At 45.4% G+C, this 23,935-nt stretch overlaps 1 protein-coding gene across 1 annotated transcript in view; it reads left to right on the forward strand.

Annotated features, from left to right (window-relative positions):
- Positions 1–23,935, forward strand: part of Kat2b (lysine acetyltransferase 2B) — a 105,605-nt gene that overhangs the window by 810 nt on the left and 80,860 nt on the right.

Below are 23,935 nucleotides of genomic sequence, written 5' to 3' on the forward strand. Positions count from 1 at the left end.
CGGCTGTGTGGCGACAGCCCTGTCATTATTGTGTTATTACTTGTTTAGTGAAAGCGCGATACTGGCCGCTGAGGGTGTAAACAGGGTTTGGCAGGATGACAGCACAGGCGGCGAGCGCTTCTGCTCAGTTTGTGAACAGTTTTGTTTGTTTGTGTGTTTGTTTTTTGTCTTTTCTATGCCCTCCCCCCGAGGGCTCTGGGTACCCCGAGGCCTCCAGTTGTAGACGCACGTGTAGGGGGCTCTGCTCCTCAGGCCGCAGGGGAGAGCGGCCCAGCGTTGTAGACAGGGGCTTTGTTTTGACAGGGTGACAGCAGAAGTGGGCGGGGACTTGGCCTTGTCAGCTCTGGCGGCCTGTGGCTGGGGCCAGGAAGAGAAGCACTCACTCACACCTCCCGTGTTGGTGCTCCCGCTTGCCTCAAAAGGGGTCAAATCACCAGCATCCACGTTCCCACCAACCCCACTGTACAGCGAGGATGGATGACATCCCTTCCGGGGAATGCTGGTTAGAGTGTTTACTGGACCTTCGAGGGAGTTGGATGGTCTCAAGCATGACCTTTCCATGTGGCGTCTCCTGTTTATCCATGCCACCACCATACCATTTAGTACGTGCATCCACTGTGCCTTTCCGAGTGGGCTCCAGTTCAGCGCTTCGTAAACGTTGGTGCATGCTGGGGTCGCTGGTGATAATGCCTATGCTGAGTTAGGAGGTCTGGGGTGGAGTCCGAGGTCCCGCATTTCTAACAAAGCCCTAGGAGATGCCAGTGGCAATTGAGAATGCTTTCCACGAAACAAGCATATTAGTACTTTTGAAATCTGCAGGGGAGCTGTGAAAATACTAACGTCACATGGTATATCCTAAGGAGTGCAAAAAAGATGAATCGGGAGCATGAATCTCAGAAATGGGAAAGGCCCCGCTCCACCGGCTACAGACTAAGGAACTCTGGTGTAGCATGCAGGCACAACGGCTACAGAGTGGCAGGCACAGCCCGAGCAAGTTCAAGGACTTAATAGGCTTGGCTCCGGCAGCTGCTCTGGGTTCTTTTGAGTGCTGGGATTAAAGGCGTGCACCACCCCCCACCCCCCCACTCCCAGCCCCTTCCCGAGGTTGTTGTCCACATTGCATTCTTTTTAAACTTTCCCCAGCTCTTCCTATAAAATCCAGGATGGCAGCCGGGCGTGGTGGCGCACACCTTTAATCCCAGCACTGGGGAGGCAGAGGCAGGCGGATTACTGTGAGTTCCAGGCCAGCCGGCTCTACAAAGTGAGTCTAGGACAACCACGGGTACACAGAGAGACCCTGTCTTGCAAAAACAAAAAACAAACAAAAAAAATCCAGGATGGCTCTGAACTCCTCTCTGCCAAGGATCACGGCCCTACCACCATTCTCCTCCACTGGCCTTGAGTTTTCCCCCCAATGATTTAAATTACTCGTTAGTGAAACATAACTTCAAGTGTATAATTCTAGTGTTTCTTGGCCATATTTCCTGACAATCTCATAGGAAAGAAAAAAACCTACTATTCAAGCCCTTTCTGCTTTTTGAGAAACTCTGAAAATATGGGAATTCAGTGTGTATGTGGTGTATGGGTGTTGGTAAGCAGGCAGCGATACAGCCACCCCTAAAGGCCCTGATGACCACAGGAAAACATGCCACACCAAAGCCACTCCAGAAGCATGTCATTGGAAACACGTTACCGCCAGGCAGGATTCAGGACCCCTAAACCACAAATGTGCAACTTCTTGCGCATGCGCTTGGTCGACCTATAAAGGGAATTCCCCCCCCCCCCCCAAATGTACACCTGCACGTGCGTGTGCACTTTCTGTGCATACGACCCTCATGGAGACCCGTCTCCAGAGGCTGTCTCTGTATTCCCTTACAGTAATAAAGCTCTTAAGTGGATATACCACGGGGAGTGATTTACGTACAGCCCCGCCACGTACATTCTAATAGTGGGTATGCGTTTGTCAGAGTACCTATGTTGAGGTCAGTTCTGGGATTTGAACTCAGATTGTCAAGCTTTTGACGTGAGCGCTTTACCTCCTGAGCCATCTGACCGGCCTGCAAGTGTGCATCCCTGTTTGCTGATTTATTCAGTCAATGTTATGAGAAATTCTAAATGGGGGCCAGGCATTGAGCCAGGCGCTGGGCTTACCACACCAGGACCTGTTGGAGTGTGTATGTAAGGGTGCTGAACCAGTTACCATGGAGCCCAGTGATGCCTTCTTGGGAGTGCAGTAGGGCTGGGAGTTGGGGAAATCCGGGACTACAGTCCAGAAAGTAACTTCCTGGAGGCAGTGTCATCCTGACAGAGCTTTTGGCAGGCTGGAGCTGGGTGGGGTAAGGGTTTCTAGCTGTGAAGAGAAACTGAAAGCACCTTTGAAGACTTGAAGCTGGGCCAGCCAGAGCCCTCCCTTCTTTGCCAGGGGCCTCTGCATTGGGGGAGGGGCGTGTGTGGCCTAGTGGAGACTTGGGATCCCGGAGGAGTGGAAGTGTGTGCCAGTGCGCTCCAGTGTTCAGATTGCTATCTTTTCTTTAAGCTGGCCTAATTGGGTCTGACAAGGCTTCCCACACAATCTGTGGCCTTTTTCTAGCTTGTCTTTATGCTTAATTTGAGCAAGTTACAAAAGGCAGATGACTCTACCTTTGCCAATGGCTCCTGGGCCAGTGGGAGAACAGGAAGCTGAAAAAAAAAAGACAGTATGGGAAGACATAGTTTCCTGAGGGCCGTTGAAAGAAAGCAGTCCTTGGAACTTAAAAAAGATCTGGCCTTTACACTTTATGGACCAGTGTAAACTACAGCTACAAAGGAAAGGGGCAGGTGGCGTGTAACAAACAAACTTGTTTTACAGGATCCAGCCTTGAGTTTTTTGAACTGTGCCTGGTAAGGTTGCATCAGTGCCAGTTGGCTTGTGTGACACAGCCAGAGTGATAAGGAAAATACAGTTTTGACCTTGCCGACTTTTTTTTTTTTTCCAAGACAGGGTTTCTCTGTGTAGCCTTGACTGCCCTGGACTGGCTTGGTAGATCAGGTTGGCCTCGAACTCACAGTAGTGCTGGGATTAAAGGTGTGGGCCACCAGCACCTGGTTGACCTTGCCAACTTCTGATCCATAAGTTTCCTCTTTCCTGGGTCCATATTCTGTGTCTCTGGGTCTTGTTGAACAGATTTTTGTTGTTGTTGTTGTTGTTTGTTTTGTTTTGTTTTCCATGTCTGGTCTTTGTGTGGTTCCTCTGGGATCTGAAACTTTTTTTCCGGTCTTGAAAATTAATTCCCTATCCTGGAAAGGTAGCTTGTCACAAGGCACTCTCAAGGTTCAGTATTGATCTCACATGCAAACACACACATCAAACCCCAGCAAAACCCAAATAAACACAAAACTTGATCTCAGATATCTTGTTTTTCCTTTATTTCCCTATCCAACATTTCCATTAGGAATTACCCAGATGCCTCATTCTAGCAAATTTGATTGTGATCACTGTTAACAATAAGACCACTACCACAATCTTAAGCCAAATTTGAAGAAAGCTTTAATTATTATTATTATTATTATTATTATTATTATTATTATTATTATTATTATTATTTTGGTTTTTCGAGACAGGGTTTCTCTATGTATCCTAGGCTGTCCTGGACTCACTTTGTAGACCAGGCTGGCCTCAAACTCACAGCGATCCACCTGCCTCTGCCTCCCGAGTGCTGAAATTAAAGGTGTGCGCCACCACGCCTGGCAGAAAGCTTTAATTAAATACTGGCCAGGTCCATATCTGGGTTCCCAGGAAAAGGGCCACAAGTCCTCTTTTGCAGGGGCTTAAAAAGGCAAATCCCATAATTCATTGCATTTCGCATCAGGTCCAATCGGAAGCAAGCATATACACTCATGCATTTTCTGCCTACATACCGCCAGTCTATATCCAATCACGGGCAAGTGTACCTCCTGCCCACATGTGATCAAGCACATCTGGTGCAGATGGGTAAAACAACCATAGGACAAACAGATGGGTCTTCTTCTTTTTCTGGATGGTGTCTATCAGCCATGCGGAGATCTGCTGAGATAGATACAACTAGGGATAGAAGTTACAGTTTAGGAAAACTGTCAGGCCTACAGACCTAGTCACTGGGCCATAGGAGTAGTTCTATGACAGGACAGCTCCCATCCTCAGGAACAGACAGGTGGGGAAACTTAGGCTGTGCTTCTCTGGAGTCCGTTTGACCTGTGGGAGCTGGATCTTATTATTTCCTGAAGCTTCCATGATTTTTTTTTTTCTTTTTTAGTTTACAAAAGGAGATACAAATTTTAGATGTATTAGCATTAATCTGTACTGAAATCCACACTGTAGAAAAAGTAGCGTTTCCAGCTTATCAGAACTCCATTGGTCAATGTTAAAACACTAGTCCTTTGAAATCTTAGTATAACAATGCCATAGAAAGGGAAAGAAGTCTAAAACATCTACTATTTTTCATATACTTTAAATCACTTTAATATACCTTTACACCTTGCATTTGTACATCTTAAATCATTTTCTTAGACCCTCGGAGCTTTCTTAAGCTTTCATATCCTCAGACCTTTATATACCTTTAGAACACTTTCTTAGACCCTCAGAACCTACATAGACTTTACACCTTTTTCTTTCTATCGAATCATTTACTGAGAATGGTCATTGCGAAGCAAGTTCTTTATTATAAAGGGACAATAAGAGGCTACATCTGAAACCTGTTATAAGGCAAACCTGCTCGCCTTCTCTTAACAAGGAATCTAGGAGCTCTAGAAAAAGCTAGGCTTGTTTTTGCATATGAAATGAACTAATGCAGCTTGGAGAAGAATCTGGTTGCCTGCTGCTGCTGAGTTGACAAAGCTACAGTTAGCCTAGCCATCAATGCCATCAGAGATAAATCATAGCAGAAAGTATAGCCCAAATGGACTATGTATCAATTTAAATGACAGAGACTTACCCATTACCTAGACATCCCAGGCACTTGTGGTCTCCAAGGCTTAGTTGGGGACAGAGGTCCCAGGGCAGCATCAGTCTTTGGCCACTAGACCTAGGAGACTTGAGAAACTTCCTGTGGGGGAGGAACTTCAGGAATTGACCCTACTTTGTCTATGCAAGGGGAGCCAATCATCCTGTTTGTCCACAGTTTGAGCATGGTCCTGGTGGCAGGGGAGGCATTTGGGGCAGTCTTGTCCCATGGTTAGTGTTACCACAATCAAGGAGAGTGGTTGCTTTTGTGCCTTATCATCTTCTTTGAGGACTTTGGGGGTCAATACTATGGGCTGGGGCCTCTGTGATCATAAAATTTTTCCATTAAATATTTTAAATGTCATTTTGCAGCAGATCTCTGACAAGTTTGAGGACCATTATCTATCTGAGCCAAACAATAACATTGCTTGTTTTTAGGTACTTGCTTAGGCTTTAGCTTGAAAATATACAGAAGGCTAATTTCTGTAATTAATTACATTAGTACTTAGCTCATTAAAGAAGGTGACTGACCAATAACTTTAATGTTTTAATCATCTTTAACAGTTTACAGTAAGTTAGTAGCTTTTATAAGATTAGGATTTTATAGCTTTATCTTTGTTAAGTTTGAGCCTTAAAAATATCAATTTCTAGTATCAAAATAAAACCTTAAACTCATCAACACAGTCCACAGATGGACTGGGAACTTTCCTGATCCTTTTATCATACGTCATTACATCACACCCTTATATGATTCAGTTTATCAAAATAACTAAAGCTTAACAAAGCTTGCCAAGACAAGGAGGCCAAACATACATTCTTTTTTTTTTTTTTCCCCCAAACATACATTCTTAAGCCTGAGTAGACCTTAGGTAAGGAGAGACATTCTCCAAGCCACTAGATCTTAGCCTTCCCAATGCTGTGACGCTTCCCAATGCTGTGACCCTTCCCAATGCTGTGACCCTTCCCAATGCTGTGACCCTTCCCAATGCTGTGACCCTTCAGCATATTTCTCCATGTTCTGGTGACACGGTCCCTTTAAGACTACCTATTCATAGACCTTTTTATGTCTCAACCCTGGGTCATGAGTTTTAAATTATCTTTTTTCCACAGATTTAAAAACAATATTTATTATCATGTGTACAGTGCTTTGCCTGTATGTATGTATACCTGCAATCCAGAAGAGGGCATCAGATCACATTATAGATGGCTGTGAGCCACCATGTGGTTGCTGGAAATTAAACTCACAACCTCTTGAAGAGCCGACAGTGCTCTTAACTGCTGAGCCATCTCTCTAGCCCTTTCACAGATTTTTGTTTGTTTGTTTGTTTTTCGAGACAGAGTTTCTCTGTGTTAGCCTTGCCTGTCCTGGACTCACTTTGTAGTCCAGGTTGGTCTTGAACTCACAGCGATCCACCTGCCTCTGCCTCCTGAGTGCTGGGATTAAAGGCATGCACCATCACTGCCCGGCATTTCACAGATTTTTTAAACCATACCCAATAATGTTGTAAATCTTGAGGTACAGAGTGTTCATATAAACCAAATCTATTATTATTATTGTTGTTGTTGTTGTTGTTGTTGTTTTTTGAGACAGGGTTTCTCTTTGTAGCTTTGGCTCTCCTGGACTCACTCTGTAGACCAGGCTGGCTTCGAACTCACAGTGATCCCCCCGCCTCTGCCTCCTGAGTGCTGGATTAAAGCATGCTGAGCAAGGAACTTATTCTTAAGTGCAAACAGAACACTTAACCTGCAATACCTTTCTAGTTTTGGTCTCACAATATGAGATTTAATTACTTTCTGAGATAGAGGGCTCTCTCTATGTAGCCCTAACTATCCTGGAACTGCATTTGTAGACCAGGCTGGCCTTGACCTCACAAAGATCCTCCTGTCTCTGCCTCCTGAGTACTGTAATTGAAGGTGTGCACCACCTTTCCCAGCCTTATTTGTTTATTTTAATCCAGGCTGACTATGAGCTCAAGACCTCACAGTCTCAGCTTGGGAAGTGCTGGCATTAGTGGCTTACCCCAAAGTATAATTTTCTACTATGTTTAGGATAACTGACTGGATTCTATGACGAGGTTATAGATGGAACGAATGAGCTACAGATGAGAAGGTGGAGGAAATGACCCACTTCAGCCACTGTGGCCTCTCAGCTTGGCTGTATCTCAACAATTTCATGAAGTGGCCCCTTTTCCCCCCATACAAGCCACTTATAGGTACCCACAGGTATTGATGAGATTTTTTTTTTAATGTAATGAAAGAGAGAGAGAGAGAGAGAGAGAGAATTTTTGTAATTATAACCCTTGAGGTTAGACACAGGAAGAGTGTCATAAGTTTGAGGTGAGCCTAGTCTACATACCGATTTCAAAGCTGGCCTGAGCCACACGGGACCCTACCTCAAGCAAAACAAACCACACCAACAAATTAAAAAGAGAGAAGCTCAAGTGCGTGTAGCATGAAACGCCAAGGCTCCTTAATTAAATCTAATAAACCTACTGTAAGACAAAAACCACTACGGATCCTTCAAAAATAAGTGTGTGTGTGTGTGTGTGTGTGTGTGTGTGTGTGTGTGTGTGTGTGTGTGTACATGGGCATGCTCGTGTGGAGGTGGGAGGACAACTATGTGGAGCTAGTCCTCTTTTACTTTTAGTTTTGCTCGGCAAACATTTTTACCCACTGAGTCATCTTACTGGCCCGTTACTGACCCTTCTTGCAGGAGTGTCATTTACGAATGAGGGGAAGTGCAGGAATTCGATCCTGGGACCCATGTAAAGGTGGAAGAAAATAACTGACTCCATATTTGTGCCCTTGCATATGTGTCCTCCTCCTTAATGCACACACATACAGTCGTGATGATGATGATGGCTGGAGAGATGGCTCAGTGGTTAAGAGCTCCAATTGGCCTTCCAAAGGACATGAGTTTGGCTCCCAGCAGCCATGCCTTGTGGTTCACAGCTGGCCTGGAACTCCAGCTCCAGAGGATCTGATGCTGCACTCTTGGCCCCCAAAGGTGCCTGCACATTCTCGTACATACATGGATACAAATCAGAAAGTAAATATAAAGTAGTACTGACTGTGGGATAGAAAGGGATGTGTCTTCATAGGAGGATATGTGTCTTCCTGTGGCTGAGGCTGGTGGGTGGATCCCACCTGAGCAAACCTTGTCGCTTCAGAGAGAGGATTGGTGTGTGTGTGTGTGTGTGTGTGTGTGTGTGTGTGTGTGTGTGTGTGTGTCTTTTGACTCTTTGAGGTTGGACTCCTATATTTCAGATGGCTCTCGACTCCTGACCTACTTCCGCCTCCCTGCACTGGGGCTCAGGGCACCTCCCCCACACCAGGCTGCAACTTTCTATTTAAAGTATCATCCCTTCCTCTGGGGCGGGGGGGGGGGGGGGCATTTAGTTCCTCTCCCTGGTGGCATATGGCGGTGTCCTGAAGTAGAGCCATTTTCTGTCATTGCCTCTGAGAGGAGAGATGGCTGAACCCTCCCAGGTAGAGAGCAGAGGACAGCATGACACAATAAAGAATAATCTGGCTCAAAATGTCAACAGACAAGAGCTGAAAAATTCTGCTTTGGAGGAAAAAATCATATTCAAAAGTCTCATAAACACCTTATCAGGGTAGCCCTGTCCTGGAACTCACTCTGTAGGCTTGCCTAGGACTCGGAGATCCACCTGCCTTTGCCACCTTTACCCCTACTGCTGGGATTAAAAGTGTGCACCAGCACTGCTCAGTTACTCAACTCTTCTTTCTATCGTGTGTGTGTGTGTGTGTGTGTGTGTTTGTGGTGTTTGTGATAGCAAAGGACATCTAGTGTCCATTTTTATCATGCGTTGCCTTAGTTCCTTGAGACAGACTCTCAGTGAACCTGGGGCTAAGCTGTCAGCCAGCCAGCAAGCCTCTGGGAGCCCCCTGTCTCTACCACCCACAGCCTGGCTTCCACTTAGGTACTGAGGATTTGAATGTAGGTCCCCATGCCTGCCCAGCAAACATCTTACCCACTGAGGCATCTCCCAGACCTGTAGACACATTTAAAACCAGCTTCTCAGAGACAGCTTCAGTGAGACAGCTCGTTTAATTAGGGGTGGGGTGGGGTGGGTACAGAGGCTATTTGATGTGCTGCTAGACATGATCTTTTAAGAGGAAAGGAAGTTTAACCTGGTCGCCAGGCTATGGGACCCCCCTCAGGAGGACAAAGGCAGAGGCGCAGGGCTATGTGTGCTGGGGCCTGCAGCCTTGGAGCACGGAGGGAACATTCCTACTCCTGCACATCTCAGGGTGAAATCTCTGGGGTTTGGACTTGTCTCGACCCCACTCTTGACCCAGACAGGCTCCCCTGGTGGAGAAGTAGCAGGTCCTCTAGCCACACCATCCTATGACCCACCATGCTGTGCTGTGTGTGAGACAGACGAATAGTTGGGACTTCTTTCTTAGAGGAAAGATCCCAGGATGCGCTGCAGTTCTTATTTTTTTTCCCCCCAAGGAGGAGGTAGCTTTTGTTTTGTTTCACATTTTTATTTGTTTTTGTTTTGAGACTAGACCTCTCTCTACATAGCCCTGTCTGTTCTGAAATTTGCTATGTAGGGTATGCTAACTTTGAACTCACAGAAATCCTCCTGTCTCTGCATCTTTGGTGCTGGGATTAAAGGTTTGCGCCACCAAGGCTGGCCTGTTTTGTGCTTTTCAAGACTGGTTCTTGCTACTTAGTCCAGAATGAACTCAGACATGCCCCAACTATATTTATTTTCTTTAAATTATGTTTATTCTTATTATTTGTGTTTTATGGTGTGTGTGTACGTGTGTGTGTGTGTATGTGTGTGTGTGTGATTGTACAGGCTGAGTTCAGGGGACAACTGGTAGAGTTAGTGCTCTCCTTTCATCTTTAAGTGGGTCCTGGGGTAGAACTCACCCACACTTTATCTGCTGAGCCTTGTGGGAAAAGAATAAACTTGGTGTTTCCCAAAGGAACAAAGCAAGAGTAACTTTGCAAGGCATTTTCTTTTTACAAAATGGGTTCTCCAGAATCCAAACTGGGCTAGTGAGCAGTCAGTCAAGATGGTGTCTGTCTTTTATCCCTGTGGTAGGGGGTGACTGCCTCTCATCCCAGGGGTGGGACTTTGACTTCACAACCTGACTCTATTAGCTAATTGGCAAAAAGGGGTGTGTGTGGGGGGGGGAAGATTTGGGAAATGTGGGCCCTTATGAGCTAAGTAGTTTGGACAGAAAAGAAAAGTTTCTCACCATCCCTTATTTTATTTTTAAAGGTGTTCAGGCAGCCAAGCGTAGTGTCTGTAATCTAACAACTCAGGAAGTTGAGGCGAAGGGAACTCTGCAAGTTCAGGGCCAATATGAGCCACAGGCCAGCCAGAGTCCTCACTGCAAACAAACAAATGAACAAACAAGGAAGCAACAAACAGAAAGAAAACAAAACAATGAGCCATGTTCCGCTGATGTCAGTGTTTTGTCCTGGCTGTTATCTCTCTTCATTTGATAACCCTGGGTGAGAAGATGTCCAGGAGAGACACTTTGCTAGTGGAGAAACAGACACCCAAAGAGTTCAGAGACTCCTCCAGCTGCTTGACTGCTCTGGAAAGGCTATGCTCACACGGAGTGTCTTTCCTGGGCATCCGTTTGCCTCTTCTTCTAGAACTTTTTCAAGGTGAAGAGGGTCCCTCCACCTTTAAAGGTTCTTCGAGGCACTCTGCTCTCACCTGGCCTATCTGAAGAGGTGTGGTCCAAGGCTTTTCTGTGCTGTGGATCCTGCCCACACTCGGTATTCTTTATTGCTAGGGTGAACCTGTGCACAGTCCTGAAGGCAAGCCAAGACTCCTGGCAGAAGGACTGCAGAGTCCATACACCATGGTGCGTTGCAGCACAAACCAAAACAAAAGGAAGTCATTGAAAATAATTCCTCCTTCCTTGCCCCCCAGTTCCACCCCAATCTCATGTTGCCCAGGTTGGTCCTTTTTTTATTTTTTTATTTTATTTTTAATTTGTTTTTGGTTTTTCACGCCCGGCCTAGGTTGATCTTAATACATAGTGGAGAGTGATCTTGAGTTACTAATCCCTGATTCTGCCTCCAAAGTGCTGGGATTATAGGTATGTGCCACCAAGTCCTACTTTGGAAAGAGAAAAGGGCTAGACACGGTAGCTCAGGCCTTTAATTCCAGCGTTCAAGAGGCAGAATCAGGCAGTTTTCTGTGAGTTTAAGGCAAGCCTGGTCTACACAGGGAGTTCTGGGCCAGTCATATCTACACAGTGAGCCACAGCCTCTAAACAAACAGGACTTTTACATTCATTATGCGTTCAACATTGTGTTCAAAGCTAGGCACTGGTGGTGGCACACGCCGTAAATCCCAGCACTCAGGAAACAGGTGAATCTCCCTGGGTTTGAGGCCAGACTTGACCTCAGACTGAGTTCCAGAAGAGCCAGGGCTATACATAGGAAAAAACAAACAAACAAATAAACAAACACAAATAGTATTGTATTCAAAACGTAAGTTAGTTGCCCAGAGATTCTTTTGTGTGTGTGTGTGTGTGGTGCTGTGACCCAGACCAAGGGCCTTGTTTGTTGAAGGCAAGCACTCTATTATTGAGCTAGCACTTGCTTTCTTTTTCCTTTTCCTTTTTTTTTCTTTTTTCCTTCTTTCTTTTTTTTTTTTTTTTTTTTTGGTTTTCGAGACAGGGTTTCCCTGTGTAGCCTTGGCTGTCCTGGACTAACTTTGTATACCAGGCTGGCCCCGAACTCACAGCGATCCACCTGCCTCTGCCTCCCGAGTGCTGGCATCCTTTTTCTATTTTAAAGACTTCTTTATTGTGTTTATACCACATGTGTTTGGTACTCTTGGAGGCCAGAAGAAGACACTGAGTCCCCTGGAACTGAACTTACAGATCTGCCTGACCTGGGGGCGGAGGACCAAACTCCGATCCTTTGACACAACAACAGAAAGCACTCTGAACGGCAGAGCAGCCCCTGCATGCTCCTCTTTGAAGACAGGATCTCACTGTGGAGTCCAGCTGTCCTCTGGCCTCTGCCCTCAAAGTGCTGATTGCAGTCACACACTACAACTGAAGTCGTAATATTGACAGGAGGGTCCAATTGTGCATCTGTCCTCAGGGAAAGCTTGCCGATCTTCCCAGACCCTCTGCAGACTCTGCCTCCTTCCACTCCAGTCATCCTGAGTGATTCTCTTGCCTGAGATGATCTTTGTGTGTTCCTAAAATTCCCACAAAGTGGAATCAGTTGGTAGAGGGCTTGCTTATCTTGTGCATGAGGCCCTTGGATTTCATCCCCAGCACCCTCAGGTTCGTGTCAGCTTCTGCTCATAATCCTAGCACTCAGCAGGTGGAGGAAGGAGTATCAGGAGTTCGAGGTCATCCTCCGTTAATTTGAGATCAGCCTAGGATACACATCTCTCTCTCACACACAAAGGCATCATTTGGTCTGAACGTGCTGTTTGTGAATGCAGCCAGGTTGTCATGTGTAACAGATTTGTTTTATTTCACGTATATGAGTTTTTGCTTAAATATATGTGCACGAAGTATGCGTGGCCTAAAGGGGGGGGGGGTCAGGTCCCCTGGAACAGGAGTTAGAAAGGTTTGTGAATCTCCATGTGGGTGCCAGGAACCAAACCTGGGTCCTTTTCAAGAGCACTGAGTGTTCCTGACTGCTGAGCTGTGGTGTACCAGTAGTTTATACTAATGTGTACTTTTTATTGTTTTTTTTTTGGGGGAGGGGTGCAACTTCAAGACATGGTTTCTCTGTATATTTTTAGCTGTCCTAGACTCTCTTTGTAGACCAGGCTGGCCTCGAACTCACAGCGATCCACCTGCCTCTGCCTCCCGAGTGCTGGGATTAAAGGTGTGCGCCACCACGCCTGGCTTTTATTGTTTTTTTGTTTGTTCAAGACAGGGTTTCTCTGTGTACCCCTGGCTGTCCTGGGACTGGCTGTCCTGGGACTTGCTGTAGACCAGGCTGGCCTCCAACTCATAGAGATCCGCCTTCCTCTGCCTCCCAAGTGCTAAGATTAGAGGGGTGTGGCACCATCACCTAGCTATAATTATACTTCATTATAATAATAATTAGAATATAATTATAATTGCTCTTTTTATTTGTTAATGTTTTGGTTTGTTTTTTGAGACAGGGCTTCTCTGTATTAATAGCCCTGGCTGTCCTGGACTCACTTTGTAGACCAGGCTGGTCTCGAACTCACAATGATCTGCCTGCCTTTGCTCCCCAGTGCTGGGATTAAAGGTGTGTGCTACCACACCCAGCTACACATGCTTTTAAGTAAAAAAAAAAAAAAAAAAAGTTAAAATTTCCAGCCATTTCCAAAATGAAAGTCAATGGAAAAAGTCAGTGAATTGATTTCATTAAAAAGAAAAAACCCTTGATTTTAGTTTGTTTGGTCTTTTGAAGTGGAGTTTTGTTATGAAGCCCAAACTGTGGGATTCACAGTCCTTCTGGCCCAGCCGCTGAGATGACAGTCCCGAGTTAACACCCTCCAGGCACCTAGACTGGAATTTACTTTGGTTTTGAAGGAGCAGATGGAAAATTGACATTCAGCTGTACTGAGAAGGCCTTGTGAGGCAGGAATGTGGACAAGAAATCAAGGTGTGCTTAACTACACTGATGTGAGCAGGAATGGAATGCTGGGAGGCAGCTGATAGGCTGGTGGGTGAGAGAGGTGACATCACAGTTGGTGGAATGCCAGCTACCAAACTTCCTTCTGTCTGGCGTCGTGGTCCCTTGTCCTTGGTAATGGTAAGTCCTGAAATGTCAACTAGCATGTGTGAAGTCCTACTGCCCCTGGTACCGGAAGCTGACTAGAACTGTTACCCATCACCTTTCAGAAGCTGTGGAGAACATGAGGGTGGCCTGGGGTGGGGGTGGGGAGGGTGGCGGCTTTTCTGAGAGGTTGCCAGAAGCCAGCACACAAAGCGAGGCGGGCAACAGCACCTCTGTGATGTTGGCCTCCTGGGTGGACATTCTGGAAAAAGAGCACCCATCCCCACATTCTCTTCAGCTGATGCCAGGCTCTGGGACGCCACTGTCTCAGGAATGGCACAGAGAAGTGGGATTACTCTACAGCTATTCACAGCCTTTTCCATAACTGAGAGTTAGGATTGAATTAGGATGAGCTTCCTGAATGGCGTCATGTGACTACCCATCTCTTTGTATCTGGCACTATTCACTAAGCGTGATTTTCAGTGCTGGGCTGACTTAGTGTGTGTACAGTTCTGGCTTTTACTGCTATTGCTGGCATTCATTTAACTCACGTAACTAGCTTCAATTTCTTTAATTACATATTTTAAATTTATTTTGTGTGTGTGGGTACGTGTTGTGTGCGCAAGCCACAGCCTGCATGTGGAGGCCTGAGGAAAATTTGCTGGAGCAGTTCTTTCCTTCTACCGTGTGGGTCCCACGGATCAAATTCAGGCCCATCAACAGGCACCCTTGTCCACTGAGCCATACATGTGGTCCTGAATCCCTTACTTTGGGCTTGCTTCCGTCTCTGACATCAGATTGTACCTGAGTTATGTTGTCTTTGCACACAAACATGCACACTAGTACACATACAGGCACACTAGCACACGAACAGGCACACTAGCACACATACAGGCACACTAGCATACATACAGGCACACTAGCATACATACAGGCACCTAGTACACATACAGGCACACTAGCACACGAACAGGCACACTAGCACACATACAGGCACCTAGTACACATACAGGCACACTAGCACACGAACAGGCACACTAGCACACATACAGGCACACTAGCACACATACAGGCACCTAGTACACATACAGGCACACTAGCACACAAACAGGCACACTAGCACACAAACAGGCACACTAGCACACATACAGGCACCTAGTACACATACAGGCACACTAGCACACGAACAGGCACACTAGCACACATACAGGCACACTAGCACACATACAGGCACCTAGTACACATACAGGCACACTAGCACACAAACAGGCACACTAGCACACAAACAGGCACACTAGCACACATACAGGCACTCTAGCACACGAACAGGCACACTAGAATACATACAGGCACACTAGCACACAAACAGGCACACTAGCACACAAACAGGAACACTAACACACAAACAGGAACACTAACAGACATACAGGCACACTAACACACATACAGGCACCTAGTACACATACAGGCACACTAGCACACATACAGGCACTCTAGCACACGAACAGGCACACTAGCACACAAACAGGCACACTAGCACACATACAGGCACACTAGCACACATACAGGCACTCTAGCACACAAACAGGCACACTAGCACACATACAGGCACTCTAGCACACGAACAGGCACACTAGCACACAAACAGGCACACTAGCACACATACAGGCACACTAGCACACATACAGGCACACTAGCACACATACAGGCACACTAGCACACAAACAGGCACACTAGCACACATACAGGCACACTAGCACACAAACAGGCACACTAGCACACATACAGGCACACTAACATACAAACAGTAACACAAGCACACATACAGAAACACAAGCACACATACAGGCACACTAGCACACAAACAGGCACACTAACATACAAACAGTAACACAAGCACACATACAGAAACACAAGCACACAAACAGGCACACTAGCACACATACAGGCACTCTAGCACACATACAGGCACACTAGCACACAAGCACACAAACAGGCACACTAGCACGCCAACAGGCACAGTAGCATACAAACAGGCACACAAGCACACATACAGGCACACAAGCACACATACAGGAACACTAGCACCCAAACAGGCACACTATTACACATACAGGCACACTAGCACTCAAACAGGCACACTAGTACACAAACAGGCACACTAGCACACATACAGGCACTCTAGCACACAAACAGGCACACTAGCACACAAACAGGCACACTAGCACACCTCCCTGCCTCTTCCCTTTGTTTCCTTGCTGGGAATGGAACTCTGAAGGGTCATGTGTATACTAGGCAAGTGTTCTGCCACCGAGCTGTATTGCATCTTTTTTCCGTGTTTATTTCTGTATCTTGTTCCCAAACTTCCTTCTCATATGTTCTCAAAATTCCAACATCTTAGAAGCCTTTGACTCCTCTTTCCTGCTGCCTGTGTAAACTAGGAGGAGCACGCCACCCATCATCACTCTATAATAGTACCTTTCCCCTCATTTTCCCTATACTTATCAATAGTTGGGGTCATCATGTATGTGGATATGTGTATGTATTCAATAGGTTTGTTATATATAATCTAAATATATACATACATACATACATACATACATACATACATACATACATATATATATATATATATATATATATATATATATATATATATATATATATATTGTTGTGTGGAGGATGGATCCCGGGACTTCTCAAAGGACAAGGAACTGCTCCCCTCCTGAACTACACCCCTAGAAATCAAAATTCTTGCCCATGTTCTAAGTTCCACGAAGCAGCAGCTTTGGACTTATTTCACATAGCACGAAGACTCTATCTCATACATACGAGGCACCCAAAAATAGCTATTGAATAAAATGACAATTTTATATTCAGAGGCTTTGTGAGACTAGAGGAAAGAAATTGCTTCATTTTTTTTTTTTCTGGTTTTTCTTTTCTTTTTTTCTTTTGGTTTTTTGAGACAGGGTCCTAGCTTCACTTTGTAGACCAGGCTGGCCTCAAACTCACAGCGATCTGCCTGCCTCTGCCTCCCGAGTGCTGGGATTAAAGGTGTGTGCTACCACATCCAGCTATTTTCTGGTTTTTCGGTACAGGGTTTTTCTGTGTAATAGTCCTGGCACTTGCTTTGTAGACCAGACTGGCTTTGAACTCACAGAGATCCACCTGCCTCTGCCTTCTGAATACTTGGACTCAAGGCATATACCAATATGCCTGGCAAAAAAACACTTTTAAAGATGGGCCAGGTAGCCATAAATGGTGGCGTACACCTATAATCCTGATAACTCAGTACTGAGGCAGGGGATTGCCCAAAGTTTGAGGCTAACCTGGCCTTCATAGTGAGGTCCAGGCCATTCTGGATTGCAGAGGGAGATTCTGTCTTGAAACGAAACAGAAAGAAATGGAAACTCTAAGAGGCTTTGTAGCTGTGGGTCCAAAACAGAAGAGCTGGCAGCTTGGGCTGAGGTATCTCCCAAGTGTGGTTGTATTTGCTAATGGCTGGCTTTCTTTTTGTCTGTTCAGCTAGGATGACATTATTTGGTTCAGGCCAGGTCTTCAATGCTGGCAGTACAGACTAGTGCCACCTGTCCAGCTTTTTGTTGTTGGTTGTTTTTCTGAACATGGTGGGGCTGGAGAGATGGCTCAGCCACTAAAGCCTAGGCTCACAATCAAAAATATAAGAGTATAGGGTCTTCTCTGTGGTGTCTGTCTGCTGCCCTCAAACCCACTCTTCCTACTTTGTCCTCTGGCCTCAGGTTAGATTTGATAACAATGCTTTTCTGTCATTGCCTGGTTTTCTGCTACAAGACCAAGCAAAAAGAAGATAGAATCATATTTTAATTCTTCTCAGAACAAATATTATGTTTCTATCAGGTGGGGTGGCACAGCCCTAGAATCCCATCTAGGGCAAGTCAGGGGAATCTCAAGTTTGATGCAAGGCTAGTCCACAAAGGAAGAGTTTATGTCAAAAACAAACAAACAAACAAACAAACAAAAACTAAGCTCAACAGCAACAAAAAGATGAATTCATAGGAGTACTGTGTCCTTGTCTGTATATTAGAATAATAGAAAATATGACATCATAACTGTTTTGAAAGGCATGGAGGTACATGCCTTTAATCCCAGTACCCAGAAACAGGGGTGAGTGGATCTCTGGGAATTCCAGCCTGTCAGAACTACATAGAGAAACCCTGTCTCAGAAAGTCAACCAACCAACCAAAATAAACCTATATACTATGCAAAAGGTTCTTCTAGAAAATTTAAAAGTCTATATACATTGGCAAAATAGAAACAACAGCCATTATGAATAAAGCTACATTGTATAGCTCCTATTTATACTTTTTTTTTTTGTATATTGCTCTTTTTAAGTAATGTTGGCAATAAGTTGTCTTTGCTTTTGTTTGTTTGTTTGTTTGTTTAGGAGTCAGCCATTCCTCTTTCATCCCTCCCTTTTTCCCTTCCTCCCTCTGCTCCTCTACTTCTTCTTCACTTTTTGAGGCAAGGTCCCATGTGAACCCAATCAGGCCTCAGACTTTCTATGTAGCCAAGTTTGGCTTTGAGCTTCTGACCCTCTTGCCTCCCTCTTTGTGCATTCTGACATTGCAGACATAGACCGCCATGCCCAGATTTATCATTTCTAAGACATGGGTATACTGGTTTTGGAAAAAGAATGAACTATGCCCTTAGAATGAACATCACCTAAAGTCTGAAGGAGGCATAGAACTATCTCTTTAGTTGCCTCAGAGAACAATAGGTCGTGGTGCTATATTCCATGTAGATCACGGGTCTCAATTTCCATTAGCTACGCGCTTTGGTGCAGCCATCTGGGAATCCCCCTCCCCTTGCTGTGCAGGAGATTCCAAGACAGAACCCAGACCAAGGAATGCCAGTGACTGTCTCAGTGACGGATGGTGGCAACACTAATTGTGTCTGCTCCAACAAGCTGGTGTTGAAACAGGCTGGCAGAATGCCAAGAAAGCCAAGGTCAGCATACTTTGAAATAACAAGTGATTCATGCAGCCCAGGATTGCACCAGCGCCAGGAATGACTACCTGACTCTTCTTGCATCTGAACAGTGCCTAGGCCCAGTATTGCTATGTGTGTAAAAGGAGGCAAAAGCCACAGGAGCCTCTTGCTAGAGGAAGAGAAAAATTAAAGTGAAAAATCAAATTTAAAGTCCTTGCTGAGGGAGCCATCTTGAGTCAAGGGCAGGTGGAAGTGTTGAAGACAGTGAGGTGAACTGACAGAGAAAACAAAGAAAATGAAAAGAGCAAAACCTCAGAGTGGTTAGAACAGAGACCTGGTTCAAAAAAATTTTCTTTTTTAAATTACTACATAGCAGTTTATTAAGTGAGCATGGGAGAGAAGGAAAGGGAGAGGGGTATCCCAGCGAGAGAGAGACAGAGAGAGAGAGAGACAGAGAGACAGAGAGAGAGAGAGACAGACAGAGACAAAGACAGAGACAGAGGAAAAGAGGAAGGGAGAGGAAGAGGGAGACAGGTGAGAGACAGATGAGAGAGAAAGGGGGTAAGAGGTAAGAGCCCCGTTCAGATTTTAACGTGCTGCATTCAATCTGTGTGGCCCAGGGAGGCTGGCTTCTTTACCTGTTGCCAGACTTGGCCTTCATAGCTGTGGAGCATAGGTAGCGACACCAGCTTTTCCATTCACTCAGCATTGTTACTCAGAGTGCCAGGCATTGATGTAGATCCTGTGGGGGTGTGATGACAGATGGGTCCTTATTCTTGTAGAGCTTGCTTTCTGGTAGGAGAAGCAGATGGTAAAAAAGAAAATAACAGAACGTGGTAAGTGCCACACAGAAGGAAAACAGAGAAGTTAATGACAGTGCCTAGGGAATTCCTTCCTGCCATACCCAGCAGGGATTGTGCAAAAGAAAAAAAAAAATTTTTTTTTTTTTTTTTTTAAAGTTGAGTGTGCTGGGCATTGAACCTTGGGCCTTACACATTCTAAGTGAGCTATATTCTAAGGCTGAGGCATGACACTACTTGTGTGGCTCTTACTGGCTTACTGTATAGAGTATACATAGTTACTCACTATGTAGGGTAGGCTGGCCTTGAACTTGTGGCCGTCCTGCCTGAGCCTTGCAGGTGCCTGCATCACTGGTGTGCCTCACCAGGCCCAGGCGAGGGCATGCCTGTCATTCAGGAGATTTCCCTCCTACTGCTCTTCAACCTCAGGAAACTGCTTTTGAATTGACTCTTGAGTTGTTTCACTTGGTGGTGACGACCTCGTCATTCCAGCTGCTCCATTAAGTGGATTAAAAAAAAATTCCTATTGGAGCCACAGAATGAATTTAAGGCTAGCTGGGGCCCAATTTAGATGTGATTTCAAAGAAAACACAGTAAAAAGAGGTGGAATAACCCTGGGTTCCATTGCTAGTACCACTAACCACCACCATCACTAGAAAAACAGAATGACATCGTACACTTTTACCTTCAATTCAGCAGTGGTTTTGGGGTTCACACTTGTGGCTGCATTCATCACTAGCCACTTTCTTTTGGGGGGCAGGGGGAAAATTGAGACAGGGTCTCATGTAGCCTAGTTTGACCTCTAACTGCCTGTGTAGCCAGGGTGACCTCGAACCCCTGGTTTTGCTTTGCTTGCTGCCTTCACCTGCTGAATGATGCATTACAGGTTGTATGCCACCCCACCCAGCTTTGTGTCCCTGCACTTTACGAAGGATGTACCACAAGACACTTTATTTATTTATTTATTGGTCTTTCGAGAGAGGGTTTCTCTGTATAGGCTGTCCTGGACTTGCTTTGTTGCCCAGGCTGGCCTCGAACTCACAGAGATCCACCTGCCTCTGTCTCCCGAGTACTGGGACTAAAGGCGTGCGCCACCACTGCTCAGCCACAAGACACTTTCAAGTGCCAGAGCCAAGTTCTGGAGTTGGTTTTGGCCCCTTGCTCTTTAACACTTATGTAAACTCAGGCCAGCCACACCCTTCTCGATCATTGAGTTGTTCATTTGGCCTTCCTATGGGGATGTTAGGAAAATAAGGTGATTTACACCATAGTTGGTTGTCTACTTGGTGGTTAAGAGACTTATTTCATTTATATGGGGTTTTGTTTGCATGTATGTATGCATGCCTGGTGACCATAGAGGCCAGAAGAGCGTATCACATCTCTTGGGACTGGAGTTAAAGATGACTGTGAATCACCATGTGGGTGCTGTGAACTGCTCCTCTCTCCCCTGTAAGAACAAGTGCTCTGATCTGCTGAGCCACATTTCCAGGCCCTGATGGGGATATGTTGTTGTTTTTTGAGACAGAGTTTCTCCGTGTAGCCTTGGCTGTTCTAAAACTTTCTCTGTAGACCAGGCTGTTTTTGAACTCACAAAAAAATCCACCTACCTTGGCTTCCCAAATCTGAGGATTAAAGGCATTCACCATTACTCCCCTGCAGTTTTTCTTTCTTTCTTTCTTGTTATTTTTTTGTTTTGTTTTTTGCTTTGGTTTTTCAAGACAGGGCTTCTCTGTGTAGCCATGGCCATCTTGGACTCACTTTGTAGACCAGGCTGGCCTCGAACTCACAGTGATCCGCCTGCCTCTGCCTCCTGAGTGCTGGGATTAAAGGTGTGCGCCACCACGCCCGGCTCCTTTCTTTCTTTCTTAATCATTTTACTATGCTGGGCATGGTGGCTCATGCCTTTAAAAGCCCCAAATTGGGAGGCAGCTGGCAGATTTCTATGGGTTCAAGGCCAGCCTGGTCTATGTAGCCAGTTCCAGGACAGCCAGGGCTGTATAGTGAGATCTGGTCTAAAAAGAAAATCACTTTATTCTAATGAACTCACAAAAACAGCACATAGTTGAGTCATAGTAGCTAGTCAAGCACCTGCTAAGTCCCAAACTCTGAGTCTCAGTGAACTTCTACACAAAAAGGTCATTCTGAAAAGTTTTAAACTTTCACTATCAATTACATTTTTTATGGATTTCACAAAAAAAAAAAAAAAGAAAGAAAGAAAGAAAAAAGGAAAAGGCTAGGCGTGGTGGCGCACGCCTTTAGTCCCAGCACTTGGGAGGCAGAGGCAGGTGAATCGCTGTGAGTTCAAGGCCAGCCTGGTCTACAGAGTGAGTCTAGGACAGCCAAGGCTACATAGAGAAACCCTGTCTCAAAAAAACAAAACAAACAAACAAAAAACAAAAAAAAAGAAAAGAAAAAACAAAACAAGAACCAACAACACCCCCCAATAACAAAAAACAAAAAACTAAAAAATAAAAAAATAAAGCCCCATCACAGTTGAAATTAGAAAATAATTACCTTTTACTCTCGTTCTTTTGTTTTGCATCATTGTCTGCTACTGCCTTTTGTTGGTCTTTCTTCTTTCCTTTAAAAAAAAATTAGTTTGAGACTTTTTAATTAGAGCAAGATTTTTAGTATTTTTTTAATAAAAAAATTGTGTGTGTGTGTGTGTGTGTACGTTTGTCAAGTGGAGGAATGGGGGTGGAGGTGTGTGGGGAGAAGGGAGGAAACATCCTTCCAACCATGGTGGCCTGAAGGAATCCTTGGCAGCAAAAGTGCCAACCGTGTAAGTCTTAGAATCAGACGGTGGTGGGGTGAGGCACTGAGTCACAGTGTTACCGAGCCCTAGAAGCTGCAAGCAGCTGCTGGTGCTGAAGACAAACCCTGCTGCAGAGCTCTGGGCAGAAAGCCGTAGTAGGCTGTTGGCAATGTGGGCTGCGAGATCTGCTTCACGGGTTGGGCTGGTTATGTGGCTTTCATGAGAACTTGAGCTTCCAAAGCAACCACAGGGAAGGCTGTGGAGTCCGCTCACCCCACCGCCCTGGTGTCCAAACATCACTCACAGTAGGGAGATGGTTCATCAGTCAGTCAGTCAGCTGTATGTCTGCCTAAGTGACTGAGTGCCAAGCCGACAGCTGGGGGAAGCTGTTCACGGAGTTGAAAATTCAGCTGCATGCTTCAGCGTCCTCACAGATAGAAGCCAAGTGTAGCCAAGTGGTGTGCGTGTGTGTGTGTGTGTGTGTGTGTGTGTGTGTGTGTGTGTGTGTGTGAACTGAAAAGGCATCCCCTTGAGAACTAGCACGTTTGGTAGAATCACTTTCCATTCAGAGCCCCAGGATTGCTGGGTTACATAGTGAGTACTAGGCCAGACTAACATACAATATGTGACCCTATGTCAAAATTTCAGCCCTCCTCAAAGGGGGGAAAAGAAGAATTCCAATGAGAAGCTGAGGCAGGAACATCAGGGGCTAGCCTGGGCTACGTAGTGGGACCCTGTGTATATGTTACTGGTGGTGAGGCATTGTCTTTGATTCAGTCTCTACCATACCAGCCACAGCTACATGAGCAAATGTTCATGCTTACGAAAGCCATGTCATGCCCAGAAGTGTTTCGCTGGCCTCATCTCCGTCTCCTGACTCTTAACACTCATCCCACCCCCTCTTCCCTGTTGTTCTCTGAGCCTTGGGGAAGGTGATATAGATGTTTAGTTTAGGATCGAGCACCCAACAGTTACGCATTCAGGCTACTCTGTACCAGTTCTCAGGTTCTGCGTCAACTGTCTTCTTCTACAAAAATAAGCTTCTCTGAACAGGCCAAGAACATCACCAATCCATTGTACCAAACATAATATTTAGGGTGTTATATGGCTTCGTATCCACTTAGGGAAACATCAGGAGCATTGACCTCTCCTAGGTTTTGACAATATTAAATCAAGAAGGAAACTGGGCTTATAGGTCATCCTTGTAATTGAGCAGTTGGGAGGCTAAGCCAAAAGGAACACAAGTGTGAAGCCGGCTTGGGCTACACTATTAAAAAAAAAAAAAAAAAAAAAAAAAAAAAAAAGAAAGAAAAAAAGGAAAGTGGGAGAAGAGAAGGAAGAGATGGTTTTTTGGGCTAACGATGTGGCAAGCTTGAGACCTCGGTCCAATGCCCAGAGAGGGGAGGGATGGAGTGAATGGGATCACAGTATTTGATATATGGCTTCAATTATCAACAGATATCATACGTGTGACTTGAGACCTTTTTTACATGGCAGTCAGTGACACAGAGAAAGTGCTTGCTGTGCAAGCCTGATGACCAGCTCCTCAAAGTTGTTCACTGACGTCCACATGTATGCTGTGGCATGTATTATTTTACACCTCCCCTTCCCCTCCTAGCCATCGTGGGTTTTGTTTGTTTGTTTGCTTGTTTTTTGGTTTTGTTTTCCTAGACAGGGTCTCACTGTGTTGCTCCTGCAGGTCTCTTGCATGCTAGGATTAAAGGCATGTG

This window comes from Acomys russatus, chromosome 11 (assembly GCF_903995435.1).
Source record: "Acomys russatus chromosome 11, mAcoRus1.1, whole genome shotgun sequence".
NCBI lineage: Eukaryota > Metazoa > Chordata > Mammalia > Rodentia > Muridae > Acomys > Acomys russatus.